The sequence below is a fragment of the Cheilinus undulatus genome, linkage group 22 (genome assembly GCF_018320785.1).
Source record: "Cheilinus undulatus linkage group 22, ASM1832078v1, whole genome shotgun sequence".
Classification (NCBI taxonomy): Eukaryota; Metazoa; Chordata; class Actinopteri; order Labriformes; family Labridae; genus Cheilinus; species Cheilinus undulatus.
In genome coordinates, this window is record NC_054886.1 from 36,010,545 (window position 1) to 36,021,563 (window position 11,019).

Genomic DNA, 11,019 nt, shown 5'->3' on the forward strand with positions numbered 1-11,019 from the left:
CCTTCCAGAGCCAGCACGTTTGAGACACAGAAGAAGAGGAGATGTAAGAAGGGAGAGAAAAGAAGGACCAAAACATGGATCTGGTTCTGTTGTAGAGCTGTCAGATACAGGTGTTGATCCTTGATCCTTCACACCTCAGTGTGTACTGAGAACCATCTGATGTCTGATCTGAGACTGACACAGAGGTGGTCTGGTCTTCATCTGGATGCATGTTAATGACAAACAGGCCTGGGTTTATTCGGCTGACAACAGTCATCAACACACCTGTAGAAACAAGCTGACAACAGTCATCAACAGCACCTGTAGAAAAAACCAGAGAACTGACAACCCAGTCATCAACACATAATGTAGAAATCAGGCTGACAACAGTCATCAACAGCACCTGTAGAAACAAGCTGACAACAGTCATCAACAACACCTGTAGAAACAGGCTGACAACAGTCATCAACACACCTGTAGAAACAGGCTGCCTGTACACAAACAGTCATCAACACACCTTGTTAAGTCTGGAAACATGCTGACAAGAGGACTGGATGGAAACACACCTGTAGAAACAGGCTGAACCCAGTCTCCTCTGCACGCCCTGATGAAACAGGCTGACAAGCAGTCATCAACACACCTGTAGAAACAGGCTGACAGCAGTCATCACAGACACACCTGTAGAAACAGGCTGACAACAGTCATCAACACACCTGTAGAAACAAGCTGACAACAGTCATCAACAACACACCTGTAGAAACAAGCTGACAACAGTCATCAACAACACACCTGTAGAAACAGGCTGACAACAGTCATCAACACACCTGTAGAAACAAGCTGACAACAGTCATCAACAACACACCTGTAGAAACAGGCTGACAACAGTCATCAACACACCTGTAGAAACAGGCTGACACCAGTCATCAACACACCTGTAGAAACAGGCTGACAACAGTCATCAACAATACACCTGTAGAAACAAGCTGACAACAGTCATCAACAACACACCTGTAGAAACAGGCTGACAACAGTCATCAACACACCTGTAGAAACAGGCTGACACCAGTCATCAACACACCTGTAGAAACAGGCTGACAACAGTCATCAACACACCTGTAGAAACAGGCTGACAACAGTCATCAACACACCTGTAGAAACAGGCTGACAACAGTCATCAACACACCTGTAGAAACAAGCTGACAACAGTCATCAACACACCTGTAGAAACAGGCTGACAACAGTCATCAACACACCTGTAGAAACAAGCTGACAACAGTCATCAACAACACACCTGTAGAAACAGGCTGACAACAGTCATCAACACACCTGTAGAAACAGGCTGACAACAGTCATCAACAACACACCTGTAGAAACAGGCTGACAACAGTCATCAACACACCTGTAGAAACAGGCTGACACCAGTCATCAACACACCTGTAGAAACAGGCTGACAACAGTCATCAACACACCTGTAGAAACAAGCTGACAACAGTCATCAACAACACACCTGTAGAAACAGGCTGACAACAGTCATCAACACACCTGTAGAAACAGGCTGACACCAGTCATCAACACACCTGTAGAAACAGGCTGACAACAGTCATCAACACACCTGTAGAAACAGGCTGACAACAGTCATCAACACACCTGTAGAAACAGGCTGACACCAGTCATCAACACACCTGTAGAAACAAGCTGACAACAGTCATCAACACACCTGTAGAAACAAGCTGACAACAGTCATCAACACACCTGTAGAAACAAGCTGACAACAGTCATCAACAACACACCTGTAGAAACAAGCTGACAACAGTCATCAACACACCTGTAGAAACAGGCTGACAACAGTCATCAACACACCTGTAGAAACAGGCTGACACCAGTCATCAACAACACACCTGTAGAAACAAGCTGACAACAGTCATCAACACACCTGTAGAAACAGGCTGACAACAGTCATCAACACACCTGTAGAAACAGGCTGACAACAGTCATCAACACACCTGTAGAAACAGGCTGACACCAGTCATCATCAACAAACCTGTAGAAACAGGCTGACAACAGTCATCAACACACCTGTAGAAACAGGCTGACAACAGTCATCAACACACCTGTAGAAACAGGCTGACAACAGTCATCAACACACCTGTAGAAACAAGCTGACAACAGTCATCAACACACCTGTAGAAACAAGCTGACAACAGTCATCAACAACACACCTGTAGAAACAGGCTGACAACAGTCATCATCACACCTGTAGAAACAAGCTGACAACAGTCATCAACAACACACCTGTAGAAACAAGCTGACAACAGTCATCAACAACACACCTGTAGAAACAGGCTGACAACAGTCATCAACACACCTGTAGAAACAAGCTGACAACAGTCATCAACAACACACCTGTAGAAACAAGCTGACAACAGTCATCAACAACACACCTGTAGAAACAGGCTGACAACAGTCATCAACAACACACCTGTAGAAACAAGCTGACAACAGTCATCAACAACACACCTGTAGAAACAGGCTGACAACAGTCATCAACACACCTGTAGAAACAGGCTGACACCAGTCATCAACACACCTGTAGAAACAGGCTGACAACAGTCATCAACACACCTGTAGAAACAAGCTGACAACAGTCATCAACACACCTGTAGAAACAAGCTGACAACAGTCATCAACAACACACCTGTAGAAACAAGCTGACAACAGTCATCAACACACCTGTAGAAACAGGCTGACAACAGTCATCAACACACCTGTAGAAACAGGCTGACACCAGTCATCAACAACACACCTGTAGAAACAAGCTGACAACAGTCATCAACACACCTGTAGAAACAGGCTGACAACAGTCATCAACACACCTGTAGAAACAGGCTGACAACAGTCATCAACACACCTGTAGAAACACGCTGACACCAGTCATCATCAACAAACCTGTAGAAACAGGCTGACAACAGTCATCAACACACCTGTAGAAACAGGCTGACAACAGTCATCAACACACCTGTAGAAACAGGCTGACAACAGTCATCAACACACCTGTAGAAACAAGCTGACAACAGTCATCAACACACCTGTAGAAACAAGCTGACAACAGTCATCAACACACCTGTAGAAACAGGCTGACAACAGTCATCAACACACCTGTAGAAACAAGCTGACAACAGTCATCAACAACACACCTGTAGAAACAAGCTGACAACAGTCATCAACAACACACCTGTAGAAACAGGCTGACAACAGTCATCAACACACCTGTAGAAACAAGCTGACAACAGTCATCAACAACACACCTGTAGAAACAAGCTGACAACAGTCATCAACAACACACCTGTAGAAACAGGCTGACAACAGTCATCAACACACCTGTAGAAACAAGCTGACAACAGTCATCAACAACACACCTGTAGAAACAGGCTGACAACAGTCATCAACACACCTGTAGAAACAGGCTGACACCAGTCATCAACACACCTGTAGAAACAGGCTGACAACAGTCATCAACAATACACCTGTAGAAACAAGCTGACAACAGTCATCAACAACACACCTGTAGAAACAGGCTGACAACAGTCATCAACACACCTGTAGAAACAGGCTGACACCAGTCATCAACACACCTGTAGAAACAGGCTGACAACAGTCATCAACACACCTGTAGAAACAAGCTGACAACAGTCATCAACACACCTGTAGAAACAAGCTGACAACAGTCATCAACAACACACCTGTAGAAACAAGCTGACAACAGTCATCAACACACCTGTAGAAACAGGCTGACACCAGTCATCAACAACACACCTGTAGAAACAAGCTGACAACAGTCATCAACACACCTGTAGAAACAGGCTGACAACAGTCATCAACACACCTGTAGAAACAGGCTGACAACAGTCATCAACACACCTGTAGAAACAGGCTGACACCAGTCATCATCAACAAACCTGCAGAAACAGGCTGACAACAGTCATCAACAACACACCTAACATAACCTAACCTAATCTAACCTAACTTAACATAACCTAACTTAACCTAACATGACGTAACATAACATAACCTAAACTAACCTAACCTAACCTAACATAACATAACAAAACATAACATAAGCTCACTTAACCTAACCTAACCTAAACTAACCTACCTAACCTAACTTAATCTAACTAACCTATCCTAACCTAACCTAACCTAACCTAACCTAACCTAACCTAACCTAACATAACCTAACCTAATCTAACCTAACTTAACATAACCTCACTTAACCTAACATGACGTAACATAACATAACCTAAACTAACCTAACCTAACATAACATAACAAAACATAACATAAGCTCACTTAACCTAACCTAACCTAAACTAACCTACCTAACCTAACTTAATCTAACTAACCTATCCTAACCTAACCTAACCTAACCTAACCTAACCTAAACTAAACTAAACTACCTAACCTAACCTAACCTACCTAACCTAAACTAACCTACCTAACCTAACTTAACCTAACCTAACCTAACTTAATCTAACTAACCTATCCTAACCTAACCTACCTAACCTAACATAACATAACAAAACATAAAATAAGCTCACTTAACCTAACCTAACCTAAACTAACCTACCTAACCTAATTTAACCTAACCTAACTTAATCTAACTAACCTATCCTAACCTAACCTAACCTAAACTAACCTAACCTAACCTAACCTAAACTAACCTCCCTAACCCCACTTAATCTAACTAACCTATCCTAACCTAAGCTAACCTAAGCTAACCTAACCTTACCTAACCTAACCTAACCTAACCTAACCTAACCTAACCTAAACTAAACTACCTAACCTAACCTAACCTTAACTAAACTAAACTAAACTAAACTAAACTAAACTAAACTAAACTAAACTACCTAACCTAACCTAACCTAACCTAACCTAACCCAACCCAACCCAACCCAAACTAAACTAAACTAAACTAAACTAAACTAAACTAAACTAAACTAAACTAAATTACCTAACCTAACCTAACCTAACCTAACCTAAACTAAACTAAACTAAACTACCTAACCTAACCTAACCTAACCTAACCTAAACTAAACTACCTAACCTAACCTAACCTAAACTAAACTAAACTACCTAACCTAACCTAAACTAAACTAAACTAAACTAAACTAAACTAAACTAAACTAAACTAAACTAAACTAAACTAAACTACATAACCTAACCTAACCTACCTAACCTAACCTAACCTAACCTACCTAACCTAACCTAACCTAGCCTAACTTAACCTAACTAACCTATCCTAACCTAAGCTAACCTAACCTAACCTTACCTTAACTAACCTATCTAACCTAACCAAACCTAACCTAAACTAAACTAAACTAACCTACCTAACCTAATTTCACCTAAACTAAACTAAACTAACCTACCTAACCTAACCTAACCTAACCTAACCTTAACCTTAACTAAACTAAACTAAACTAAACTAAACTAAACTAAACTAAACTAAACTAAACTAAACTACCTAACCTAACCTAACCTAACCCAACCCAACCCAAACTAAACTAAACTAAACTAAACTAAACTAAACTACCTAACCTAACCTAACCTAACCTAAACTAAACTAAACTAAACTAAACTACCTAACCTAACCTAACCTAACCTAAACTAAACTAAACTACCTAACCTAACCTAACCTAACCTAACCTAAACTAAACTAAACTAAACTAAACTAAACTACCTAACCTAACCTAACCTAACCTAACCTAAACTAAACTAAACTACCTAACCTAACCTAACCTAACCTAAACTAAACTAAACTAAACTAAACTACCTAACCTAACCTAACCTAACCTAACCTAAACTAAACTAAACTACCTAACCTAACCTAACCTAACCTAACCTAACCTAAACTAAACTACCTAACCTAACCTAACCTAAACTAAACTAAACTACCTAACCTAACCTAAACTAAACTAAACTAAACTAAACTACATAACCTAACCTAACCTAACCTTACCTAAACTAAACTAAACTACCTAACCTAACCTACCTAACCTAACCTAACCTAGCCTAATTTAACCTAACTAACCTATCCTAACCTAAGCTAACCTAACCTAACCTTACCTTAACTAACCTATCTAACCTAACCAAACCTAACCTAAACTAAACTAACCTAACCTACCTAACCTAATTTCACCTAAACTAAACTAAACTAACCTACCTAACCTAACCTAGCCTAACTTAACCTAACTAACCTAACCTAACCTAACCTAACCTAACCTAACCTAAACTAAACTAAACTAAACTAAACTAAACTAACCTAACTTAAACTAAACTAAACTAAACTAACCTAACTTAAACTAAACTAAACTAAACTAAACTAAACTAAACTAAACTAAACTAAACTACCTAACCTAACCTAACCTAACCTAACCTAGCCTAACTTAACCTAACTAACCTATCCTAACCTAACCTAACCTAACCTAAACTAACCTATCTAACCTAACCAAACCTAACCTAAACTAAACTAACCTAACCTACCTAACCTAATTTCACCTAAACTAAACTAAACTAACCTACCTAACCTAACCTAGCCTAACTTAACCTAACTAACCTATCCTAACCTAACCTAACCTTACCTAACCTAACCTAACCTAACCTAACCTAACCTAACCTAAACTAAACTAAACTAAACTAAACTAAACTAAACTAAACTAAACTACCTAACCTAACCTAACCTAACCTAACCTAGCCTAACTTAACCTAACTAACCTATCCTAACCTAACCTAACCTAACCTAAACTAAACTAAACTAAACTAAACTAAACTAAACTAAACTAAACTAACCTAACTTAAACTAAACTAAACTAAACTAAACTACCTAACCTAACCTAACCTAAACTAAACTAAACTAAACTAAACTAAACTAAACTAAACTAACTTAAACTAAACTAAACTAAACTACCTAACCTAACCTAACCTAACCTAACCTAAACTAAACTAAACTAAACTAAACTAAACTAAACTAAACTAAACTAAACTAAACTAAACTAACCTAACCTAACTTAAACTAAACTAAACTAAACTACCTAACCTAACCTAACCTAACCTAACCTAACCTAGCCTAGCAGAGTTCAGAGTTCAGAGTTACTTCAGTGTCTACCTTCTTATCCTCACTGCTGGGATTCTGGAATACTGTCACATGTTTTCCTGCTGTTGGGAAGTTCAGAGCGGTACAGAGCTGGTTGCCCCCAGACCTTTACTAATTTCTCCCTCTCTGGTACGGACGCCTGACGTCAAGAATAAAGTTTGCTGCATTGATGTGGGGTTAAATCAGCCACAGACTTTGGGACAGACTATCTTCCCAGATACTGAAACAGAAACTCCCTGCAGCATGATTGTATGTCAGCTCTGAGGATAGGAGGAGAGGATGAAGAGTGAGGAGGAGGAGGGATTAGCAGGGAATGTGGCGGTCCTCCTGAGTCAGCAGCACAGACACGGACAGCTCTGATTGGATTATCTGGAATTATACCTGCGTAGGTGCAGGGGGGCTGACCTGAGGGCTGAAGAATAACTGAGCTTACCAGAATGTTCTGTGATATTCTAACTCATAATCTAACTGTGGTTCAGACTGGCTCTCCTCTCCTCTTCTTCTTTTTGCCTTCATCCTTCAGGTTGTGCTAGCGATGTGTTCTCTGTGGAGAACACATCTATTTAGTCAGTTTTATTCTGACAAACTAAACAGAATGTCATTTTCTCCAGCAGGGGCACAAAACACACAGAGGACTGACACCTGAAGGATTAACATTCATGTTGTATTTCAGGGGGTCACATGGCTCATCCAGCCTGTGAGACCTTTCTCCTGAAGTAACAGCCAAGCCCCCCTCACCTATAGAAGAGGACCTTCAAAATAAAAGACCTCTCAGATCTGTCATACTCATCAGATCTGGCTAATCTTGACCGGCAAGGCTCACAAACAACTAAACCCGACATAAACACCAGTATGAATGTCCATGGAGAAAATTACTGGAAATGAAGATGGAGAATCTGCCTTAAATTTTCAGGAATTTGGAAATTTGGAAATATTTATGAAAACTTTTGTGAACTAGTTTGGAAATTTTCTTTGACATTTTCACATGAAATTAAGGGAATTCGTTTAAAAATTTGTTTGGAAATATTTATGAAAACTTCTGGGGAATTTGTTTGGAAAATTTTCTGAGAAATTTTCACATGAATTTAAGGGAATTTGTTTAGAAATGTGTTTGTTTGTCTCTGTCCTCAGCTCAGTGTTGAGACCAGACATTGGTCTGACTTCAGCGCAGCTGTCTGAGAAGAAGGATGACTCCTCCACACCAGGTTGGACTTTATTTACTCTCTTTACTTCAGATCAAGCCAGGTTCATAATGTTTACTCTTTAACAGCATCTGTTTTTAGTTACCATGATTACATCTATCAGTCTGGAAAGGGTTACATAGACATTACCCACAAATGGGGAAAACTGTGAACAGTGAGGGACCTTCCCAAAGGTGGCTGGCCTACCATGACTCTATGAGCGTATGGACGGCTCATCCAGGAGGTCCTGGATGAAAGTTCTTCTTTCTCCTGATCCGTGAATGCTTTTATTTTTCAGTGATCAGTGTTTTGTATCGGTTGTATTTATAAATATTAACAAAATTCACCAGTTTGGGGGTCCAGAAGGTCCTTTTGGTTGCAGTGGTATCGGTATAATTTTGTTTGAGCTCCTACTGGATTGAAATTCAAAATTCTGGTAGTTTCTACTCCACAGGAATGCAACCTCATGACGACTCATTTTCTTTTTATTATTCTTCCTGCTTCTTGTTGTTCTAGATAAAGAAAAACACGCCTAGAAAGAGTCATTGCTGTCGGCATAGTATGGAAGAGTTCCCTTCTTCATCAGCATTAAGGAGGCATAGAAGAGTTCATACTAGAGAGAAACCATTCAGCTGGGATCAGTGTGGGAAGAGATTCAGTCCACAAGACCATCTAAGGATCCATCATCGGATTTACACTGGAGAGAAACCGTACAGCTGGGATCAGTGTGGGAAGACGATTGTTCAAAAAGGAAACTTAGAAGCTCACTGAGAGAAACCGTACAGCTGGGATCAGTGTGGGAGACGATTGTTCAAAAAGGAAATTTAGAAGCTCACTGAGAGAAACCATACGGCTATTATCAGTGTGAAAATACTTTAGTTCAAAAAGGACAGCTCGAGGCCCATCGCCAGGTTCACACTGTAGAGAAACCGTACGGCTGTGATGGTGTGGAAAAACCTTTGTTTAAAAAAGACAATTAGAGGCCCATGGACAGATTCACACCTGAGAAAAACATCACAGCTTTGGTCAATGTGGGAAAATATTAACTGAAAGTTTTCTTTAAGAATCCATCCTCAGATCCACACAGGGAAGAAACCACACAGCTGTGACCATAAATGGTGCTCTAAGAATCCAACTACGCAGTCACACCAGAGAGAAACTGTTCAGTTCTTGTAAACTCCATCAGTACTGTAACAGTTTCTTTTAGTCAGACAGGAGCGTTTGTTTAACTGCTTTACATGTTTCAGCCTTCCTCGTGACACCTCTGAGGAAAGCTACAGGAAGTAGCTGAAACATGTAAAGCAGGTTAACAAATGCTCCTGTCTAACTAAAAGAAATTGTTACAGTACAGTATAAACAAAAGACAGAATGAATCTTTACCTAAACTCCATCAGCTCGTTCACACTAAAGGGAAACCATACCAGTGTGACTCCTGAAGAAAACATTTGCTCACAGTTCCCAGCTGCAAACTCATCAGCATTTTTACTCTGGAGAGAAACCTGATTAGAAGGTAGGATTCAGGAACAGACCCATAACGGAGGAGAACGTACAGATGTGAGGAGCATTTTCTGTCAGCTGAGTAATGACCTCATAATTAACCTTTTCTTGCCAGTACTGTGGGAAAGTCTTAACTAACCAGCATGCGCTCAAAGTTCATGATGTTTAAATCACAAGGACCTTCACAGGCAGACCCACACCAGAGAGAAACCATACGGATGAGAAAGGCCTTCGTTTGACAAGGCTGCCCCCACACTGGGGAAAAACTATTTAGCTGTGACCAGTGTGGGAAAGCTTTCTCAGCTGGAGGTCATCTCAAGAAGCACCTATGAGGTAGTTAAAATACAGATACCTTTAACAAACAGCTGCAACCATACTTCACTCTGACTCTGAGTCTGTTCATAAACGGGTAGAAGGACAGGACAGGACGGTAGCTTCTAATTCCTGTAAATCAGGGGTGTTCAAAGCGTGTGAGAGTGAGCCTCCCCTGAGAGAAAATTATTCATTTGGTGGACTCCCACCCACATAAAGATTCACATTTAAAAAAACAACATATTTTCAAACATTTATGTCTAATTTTAAATATTTTTAACATCTTTGATATTTTGGTCTGCAACTGTTTTTAAACATCTGTCTTTACCAGGTAATCAGCTATTTGGTTTCAGTCATGAATTTATTACCAATACTACCTGATTATTCTGCTCTGATAATCCTTAAAGCAGCGTTCCTCAACCAAAGAGTCAAACTGTTGAAAAATACCTCTGAGAGAGCCACAGTGTAAGAGGTGGAGAGTGGCAAAAACAAGGTAAAAAAATGAGTAAAAAAAGCAGTCAAGAATGGCAAAAATGGGCAAAAGGTAGTAAAAAAGTGTTATTTAGTGAAAAAATGATGATTAAATGGATGAAAAATGTCTAAAAACACAGTGAAAAAGGGCAAAAATGGTCAAAAAGTAAGAAAAAAGTGGTATTTGATGACAAAAGGATGCTTAAATGGATGAAAATGATCAAAAAATGGTATACAGGGGAATAAAAGTTTCCCTTTTTTAAGGTTTTCTGGGAGAATAATATCTAAAATGAAGACATCATAGAGCCACTAATAATCACACGTTGAGTATCACTGCCTTAAAATAACTATTAGTCTATTCATTTTGCTCCATGACCAGCAGAGGTTAGCAAAGAAAATCACTTTTCTTTCTGGTTTATGGTTCCACGCCTC